Source organism: Pyrus communis, chromosome 13 (assembly GCF_041283825.1).
Source record: "Pyrus communis isolate YQ-2024b chromosome 13, ASM4128382v1, whole genome shotgun sequence".
Lineage (NCBI taxonomy): Eukaryota > Viridiplantae > Streptophyta > Magnoliopsida > Rosales > Rosaceae > Pyrus > Pyrus communis.
In genome coordinates, this window is record NC_142577.1 from 8,551,548 (window position 1) to 8,561,086 (window position 9,539).

The following is a 9,539-nucleotide window of genomic DNA, read 5'->3' on the forward strand; positions in this document are numbered from 1 at the left end:
TTAGGGGGCTGCGGCAAGGGTTGTTCTACCCTTGCCGTGTGCATGTCTTCTTCCTCCTCCTCAATTAGCAGCTCCTCATCCACTTCTAGGCTATGTTTGGACATTTTTAGGTCAGCTCCAACCTCCATAGCACTTCCCAAAGTGATAGCATTATGGATTTCCAAATCTTCCTTCGAGTTTTCAATAGTTGAGTTGGAGAGTTCACATTGCTCTTGAATTTGTTTCATGAACTCCATAATCTGCCCAATTTGCTCCTCCAATTTACCCAACTTCTTGTCTTGATTTTGTTCGTCCTGCGTCAAAAAGGTTAGTAATTGAAAATTTTTATCATTATCCATGGACATACTTGAACTTGATTGGAATTGTTGTGGGGGAGGTTGTGGTGGCTGCATAGGTGTTGTATAGAACTCCTCATATGGTTGCCAATATGCTTCTTGTTGAGCCTCCTTGGCTTGATTTTGTGACCCCTGCACCAAAGAATTTAATTCATTAAGAATTTGATTATAATCTATTGACGAACTTGAATTTAATTGAGCATATTGCATATGAAGTTGTGGTGGCTGCATAGGTCTTGAATAGAACTCCTCATATGGCTGCCAATATGCTTCACGTTGAACTTGTTGAGCTTCCCACCACATAGAGTTTGAATGATCCCTCCAATCTCTTTGTGGACATTGATTGGCTTGAAATCCTTGCCTATATGAAGCACCAAATGTAGGGACACTCTGCATTGTGGTCCTTTCGGCATACGGCGACAATTGAGAAGTAAGATTTGCCAATTGAGCTTGAATGCTAGCAAAATCCATATCTTACTTCTCTAGTACCTAAAATCAAAGAAAGAGAACTAAATCAAATATCAAAAGTAACAACAAACAAAGAAAACAACACTAAGTTAGAAACTAAAACGGAAACAACTAAACCAAAAAGAAAAGAACCAAGGGATTAGCAAAGTTGCTAATCCCCGGCAACGGCGCCAAAAATTTGATGCGAACTAAGTAAGCACACAAATTAAAACCCTCTTGTGACAATTGTAGTATATGAATAAGTAGGGATCGTTCTTAACCGGGGATTAGGAAGGATTGCAAAATCACTTGGAAACTGACTCAAAAACGTAAAATAAAGTTTGAAACACTAAACTAGACTCAAAGAATGCAAAACTAAACAATAAAAACACTCAAACAAATCAAAAGACTCAAAACAGCCCCAAAACACTCAAAACTGCCTTAAAATCACTTTCTGGGCAGTTTTGAACACTTTGGTGAATTTGGACGAATTTGTGTAATCAAATGAATCAAAACACTTAAAAACACAAACTAAGACACTTTCTAACTAATTTGGACACGAAAGTAAAGGGGGATTGAATTTTTGACGAAAATAAATTAAATGCACAGATTGTAAAATTAAGACAGATTGTAATGAATGTGATGAACTATGGATGAATGCTATAGCTAAGGGGTTCTTCTCCACACATGTCACACTTGCATACACTTTGATTTTCAGTTGGTCTTTCGATGAATTATGGAACTCGACACTCCAAGTTAATTAGGTCCGCTTAAATTAACCTTCAAATTTCCCTAGAATCATTGAATTGGATGAATATGCATCGCAAACAAATTATTCCTAACAAGTTCTCTATATGAACAGCATGATAAAGATACAAGTTAGAATCATTACGTTCTTTGGAAATTATAAGCATCGACAAGGCATTTGTAACTATGAAAAGCATGATACTCTTGCCAGGAATTCAATTAACGCGATTGTTTATAAGCAAGCTCCACTACTTGTGAATATAAGTTCATAACTATTAGGTGAAACTCACTTATATTCTAGCGTCAAATTCATGCATGAACATTAAGCGTGCACTCTCAATAAACATACACAAACAAGTTATCAATCAAACAGTTAAATGAATTGAATCCAACATTCATGAAATTCCAACCAAAAGTAATCAATTCATATTGCAAGCATAAACATGGTTTCGAATCACCCCATAGCTAACTAGGGGGATTTAGCCTCTCATGTTCACAAAAAGAGAATTACAAATGAATTTAAACATAAAGCACAAAGGATTGATTACACCTAGAACGCCCAACGAATCCACGTGAATTGGTGCGCGTCGAAGCTCCTCTTTCCTCTTCTCCTTTCTACGGCAGATTGGTTAAATGGTGTTTTTGGGTGGTTTTCTGGTTTAGGGTTGGAATTATGGTGATAAGGTGGTGCGGCAAGGTTATGGGGTGGTGTAGGGAGGTGTGTAAGGTGGTGGAGAGTGATGGAGATGGCACGGCAAGGCTTGGAAGTGGCTGGAATGGAGGGGGAGATGCACGGCAGAGATGGTTTTTGGGAGAGAATGTGTGATGGTGGCTGCGGCTTGAATGTGTATTAGGGTATGAAGGTGGCTGAATGATTTAGGGTGAATAATATGCACGGGTTGTATGGAGAAAGGGTGATGGAATGGACGGCTTAGGGGAATTAGGGTGTAAGGGTGGCTGATTAGTGTATGGAATGCCTTAGGGTGAGAGGTGCGGCTGCAAGGTTGTAGAACTAGGGTTATTAGGGTGAATGGCTGAGATGGTTTGATGAATAAATGGATGATGGATGGGAGATGCGGCTGCAAGGTTAAAGAATGAATAATAGAGCATAAAGGGTGCGGCTAGGGTTATAAAATATGTAGGGTTTCAGAAAATAAACCCTAATTTATTTTGGTTAATTAAAATTAAGTTAAAAGCTTCTAGAACTAGGAAATAAAATCAGAAAATAAAAGGGATGGCTGCAAGGTAATTAGGGTGATTAGGGTTTAGGGTTTAATGCATGGATTTGGGCCTAAAATGCCCCCCCTTGCACGGCAAGGGAAAGGACTTGGGCTAAAGCCCACGGCATTGGGTGTTAAGGGCCCTAAGGCCTTCGTTTTGTGTCCTAAAGCGCCTACAAGGACTTCAAAGTGGCTAGAAAATGCGGACGTTTAAGATTAGGAAAGGTTACCAAAACGGGAAACTTAGGGTCAACTTTCCTAAAATAGGAAGCCTTGTTTGAGTAGGATTCTTCGTTTTGGTAAGAATTCATCGTTGGCGTAGGAATTCGTCGTTTCTTCAAGTCTTCAACTCATTCATTCCTCTTTCGCTCCAAAAGACTCCAAATTGCGTCTTCTTGCACACTTTGGTCTTATAATCTGAAAATACACAAAAGTGGCCTTAAACACTGAAATAGATAAGTAAACACAACATAAATGCACGAGAACAAGCTAATTAAGTCGCATGAATATGCTCCTATCAAGGAGCATATTCATGCGACTTAAATGGCTTGTTCTCGTGCATTTACGTTATGTTTCTTTAGTTATTTTAGTACTTTAAGCTATTTTCGTGTGTTTGTAGGTCCAAAGGGCTAAAGGAGCAAAAAGATGCATTTTGGAGACTTTTGGAGCACTTTTGGGCTAAGGATGGATAGCTTATGCTTGGAGCCAAAGTGTTGGACGAAATTGAAGACCAAAGTGTTGGAACCTTGTTCCCTTTAGTTTTAGGACATTTAAACCTTTCCTATATCCTTAGCCGTGCATAACATTCGAACATTCCACTCCTTCATTTCAGCCACACTCCCACATATCATTACTTATCATAACCATTCACTTATCACTTATCAAACCATTCACTTATCACTTATCAAACCATTCACTTATCACTTATCATCAACATTCACTTATCACTTATCATAACCATAACCATACCTTCCTCCTTGCAATTCCACATGCATTCATCACCAACACAATCATCAACAAATCCACCCATCCCATTCATCATTGCCATGCATAACCCACCATCATTTCCAACCCATCACTCCCATTCTTTAATCCAATTCAGCCATTTAATCATTCACCTTGCATTTCCAGATTATTCCTTTCTCCACTCACCACAAACAAGTCACATGCATTCATCAACATATCTAGCTGTCATTCACATGCATTTCATTCATCATTTCCACCCCCACATGTCCCTTTAATCATTCAAACATGCACTCCCTTTAATCACATGCATTTCCAACCTAGCTGTCATGTTTCCCCTTTCATCATTCCCTCACATTCTTTAATTCAGCCAACACATGCATTTCCAACCCACATGCATCCTTTAATCATTCAAACATGCAGCCACATTCCCTCCTAGCTGTCATGTTCCCCCCATTTCGCCTATAAATAAGCATCCATTACACCTAAATTCTCATTCATTCTTCCATACACATTTCAGTCACAAACACCAACCATTCCCTTGTGCCATGCTCTCTCCCTAATAATCCAAACACCACACCAGAAATCATCCCATTGCCGTGGCCTCCTCCTTCCATTTTCACCACTCCCCAAACCATTCACACCATCAAACTATCCTTAGACCTTGTGCTACAACGAAGAGGAAGATAAGAGGGCCTAAACGTTCATACAATTCAAGTTTGAGTTGTTGGAATGTTTAGGTGTTTCTTTGATTTCAATGTTTAATTTCAATACTCTTTGTTTTGTACGAATGAGGAATGGAAGAGAAGAGGGCCTAAACGTTCATACAATTCAAGTTTGAGTTGTTGGAATGTTTAGGTGTTTCTTTGATTCTCTTTGTTTTGTATCATGAGGAACTAAACCCCCCTTGGCTAGGGGGGGATTCGAAATATATGTTTATGCTTGCAATATGATTTGATTACTTCTAATTGCGTTTCATAAGTTGTGGATTCAATTTGTTTAACTGTTTGATTGATAACTTATTTATCTATGTTTATTGAGAGTGTACGCTTAATTTTCATGCATGAATATGACGCTAGAATATAAGTGAGTTTCACCTAATAGTTACGAACTTATATTCACAAGTAGTGGAGGTTGCTTATAAACAATCGCGTTAAACGAATTCTTGGCATAAGTTTCATGCAATCATAGTAACGAATGCCTCGTCAACACTTATAATTTTCATAGAGTGTAATGATTCTTGCTTGTATCTCTATTATGCAATCATGTAGGGGACTTATGGGTGATGCGAGAATTATACGCGCACAAATTAAACCCTCTTTTTGTCAATTGTAGTATAAGTATAAGTAGGGATCGTTCTGGACCGGGGATTAGGAGGGATTGTTAATCACTTGGATTTGACTCAAAAACGTAAAAACACAATATAAAACACTAACTTAGACTCAAAGAATGCGAAACTAAATGCTTAAAACACTAAAACAAACCAAAAGACTCAAACATCACCCAAAACACTCAAAACTGCCTTAAAAACACTTTCTGGGCAGTTTTGAGCACTTTGGTGAATTTGGACGAATTTGTGCAACAAATTGAATCAAAACACTTATAAACACAAACTAAGACTCAAAAACATAAAAACAAGGTTAAAAACGTTCACAAAGACTCAAAGGACTCAAAACAAGTTCAAAAGACTCAAAACTGCCTAAAAACACTAACTAGGCAGTTTCTGACCTTAAACCTAATTTTGGACGAATTTAAGATTATGGCTTGATTCAAAACATTTTAAAACATAAACTAAACTGATTCTAAGCACTAAAGAACAAGAAAGTAAAGGGGGGTTTTGATTTGACGATAATTGAAATAACAAAACAAATTAATAAACTAGGCAGAATTGTAAAACGAATTTGATGAAATGGAATGGATGGGATGGCTAGCTAAGGGGTTCATCTCCATACATGTTACACTTGCATAATAAAAAGATTTCCAATTGCATTTCAATAAATTATGAAACTCATCACCCCGGGTTAATTAGGTCCGCTTAAATTAACCTTCAAATCTTCTTAACGTTATTGAATTGGATGATTGCATACGACAACCCAAAACATTCCCCACAAGTCCCCTACATGATTGCATAATAGAGATACAAGCAAGAATCATTACGCTCTATGAAAATTATAAGTGTTGACGAGGCATTCGTTACTATGATTGCATGAAACTTATGCCAAGAATTCGTTTAACGCGATTGTTTATAAGCAACCTCCACTACTTGTGAATATAAGTTCGTAACTATTAGGTGAAACTCACTTATATTCTAGCGTCATATTCATGCATGAAAATTAAGTGTGCACTCTCAATAAACATACATAAATAAGTTATCAATCAAACGGTTAAACGAATTGAATCCACAACTTATGAAACGCAATTAGAAGTAATCAAATCAAAATGCAAGCATAAACATATATTTCGAATCCCCCCTAGCCAAGGGGGGGTTTAGTTCCTCATGATACAAAACAAAGAGAATCAAAGAAACACCTAAACATTCCAACAACTCAAACTTGAATTGTATGAACGTTTAGGCCCTCTTCTCTTCCATTCCTCATTCGTACAAAACAAAGAGTATTGAAATTAAACATTGAAATCAAAGAAACACCTAAACATTCCAACAACTCAAACTTGAATTGTATGAACGTTTAGGCCCTCTTATCTTCCTCTTCGTTGTAGCACAAGGTCTAAGGATAGTTTGATGGTGTGAATGGTTTGGGGAGTGGTGAAAATGGAAGGAGGAGGCCACGGCAATGGGAGAAAGGGATGTGTTTGTGGTGTGTTGTGTATGAAATGAGGTGTGTTGTGTTGTGAATGGAATCCATGAATTGTGGCTGAAATGGATCCTTATTTATAGGTAAATAAGAGGGAACATGACAGCTAGGAAGTGGGTGGAAATGTGGCTGCAATGATGAAGGAATAATCTGAAAATGCAAGGTGAAATGAAGTGGAATGACAATGGCATGTGGAATAGCTGGAAAGTGTATGAAACTCACGGCAATGATGGTGATTTTCTGGTGGTGAATGGTAATGCAATGTGTTTGCATGTGAATTAAAGCTATGTGAATGATTAGGATGAATGTGCATGTGCTTTGACAGCTAGGATGAATTAATTAAAGGGAGTGCATGTGTGGTGCAATGATGGTGTTTGTGTGAATGATGGCAAAGAGTGTGGGTGAGTGATTAGGTTGGAAATGCATGTGAATGCAAGGTGTGAATGATTATGAGTGCATGTGGGTGAATTAAAGGATGGAATGCATGTGAATTAGGTTGGAAATCTGATGGGAACTCATGGCATTAAGTGGAGTGAAATGATTGAATGTTTAATGGTTGCATGTGGCTGAAATGAAGTGTGTATGCATGTGCACGGCACAAAGGGAAATGGTTTTGGTGAATGGCTGATTAGAATCTAGGGTGAATGGTGTGTACGGTTTTTGGGAGAGAAAGTGTGTTGGATGATTTATGGAGATGCATGTGGATTAAAGGAATGCATGTGCAATGGATATAGGAAAGGTTTAAATGTCCTAGAACTAAAGGGAACAAGGTTCCAACTGATGCGAACATTATACGCACACAAATTAAACCCTCTTTTTGACAATTGTAGTATAGATATAAGTAGGGATCGTTCTTAACCGGGGATTAGGAGGGATTGCAAATATCTTGGAAACTGACTTAAAAACGTAAAATAAAGTTTAAAACACTAAACTAAACTCAAAGAATGCGAAACTAAACGCTTAAAACACTAAAACAAACCAAAAGACTCAAACATCACCCAAAACACTCAAAACTGCCTTAAAAACACTTTCTGGGCAGTTTTGAGCACATTGGTGAATTTGGACGAATTTGTATAACAAATTGAATCAAAACACTTATAAACACAAACTAAAACACTTTCTAACTAATTTGGACATTAAAGTAAGGGGGGATTGAGTTTTGGACGAAATTAAACTAATTGCACAGATTCTAATTAAAACAGATTGTAAGTATGAATGTGATGGATTGCTAGCTAAGGGGTTCATCTCCATACATGTTACACTTGCATAATAAAACGATTTCCAATTGCGCTTCAATAAACCATTAATTCTCAACGCCCCAGGTTAACCGTGATTGCACTAATTAACCCTCAGATTTTCCTAACGTTATTGAATTGGATGATTGCATACGACAACCCAAAACATTTCCCACAAGTCCCCTACATGATTGCATAATAGAGATACAAGCAAGAATCATTAAGTTCTTTGAAAACCATAAGCATTGACGAAGCACTTGTTACTATGATTGCATGAAACTTATGCCAAGAATTTATTTAACGCAATTGTTTATAAGCAACCTCCACTACTTGTGAATATAAGTTCATAACTATTAGGTGAAACTCACTTATATTCTAGCGTCATATTCATGCATGAAGATTAAGCGTACAATCTCAATAAACATACATAAATAGGTTATCAATCAAATAGTTAAACAAATTGAATCCACAACTTATGAAACGTAATTAGAAGTAATCAAATCATATTGCAAGCATAAACATATATTTCGAATCCCCCCCTAGCCAAGGGGGGTTTAGTTCCTCATACGTACAAAACAAAGAGAATTGAATTTAAACATTGAATTCAAAGGAAAAGAAACACCTAAACATTCCAACAACTCAAACTTGAATTGTATGAACGTTTAGGCCCGCTTCTCTTCCTCTTTGTTGTAGCACAAGGTCTAAGGTGAATTTTGGGGATTATGGATGATGTAGAATGATGTGTTTAGGGTAGGGATGGATGTAGGGGAAGGCAAGGAGTGTTTTTGGGCAGAAAATATGAAGAATGGTGAAGTATGGCTGTGTTAGAGAGAGGGAATGAATTTCCGGCGTGAATGAATGTGTATGAGAGGTGGTGATCTGATCTAGGGGTTAATATGAGTATATATAGGCACTTAGAACCCTAGGGAAATCAGATATGGACTTGAATTAATTAATGGGAGAGCATGGGAGTGACAGCTAGGGTGAATGATTAAAGGCAAAGTGCATGTGGCTGAATGGGTTAAAGAGGGAATGATGATGGGAGAGCATGTGGGTGACAGCTAGGTTGGTTGGTGGCTGCAATGGAGGTGTGGAATGATGATGGGAGAGCATGTGAGTGAATTATGAAGAGTGAATGCTTTCAATTTCGTCCATTCCTTTTGCTCCAAGCATATGCTATCCATTCCAAGCCCAATTTTGCTCCAAAATGCTCCAAAATGCATCCTTTTGCATACTTTGCCCTTAAATCCTGAAAATACATAAAACTAGCTTAAAAGACTACTTTACTAAGGAAAAACACTTTAAATGCACAAGACAAGCTAAACTAAGGTGCATAAATATGCTCCTATCAAATTCCCCCACACTTAGCTTTTGCTAGTCCTCGAGCAAGACAAAACGATAACAAACAAACAAAACGACACTAAACAAGTAAAACACAACCTAAACCTTCCAACAATCGTCTTAGGGATTTCCAATGCACATGACATGTTAAAAATCATTATTCCCACAGATTTTAGCCATCTTTACACTCGAGCACATGCTTAATCATAGTCACTACTTACTAGTTCACAAATAACCACTTAAAACGATGTTTTGAATGTAGTAACATGCCTTAGAGAATTTGCTCAATTCCTTACAAGATATGCACTCAATTTTCACTCAGATTTTCTAACTACACACCTTAATCTAGTTATATGTGAGAAGATTAATGAAAACGAGCACTCACATATATATATCACAAAGAAAGCAATTTCTGGAGTTAATGAGCATGTTTAGATA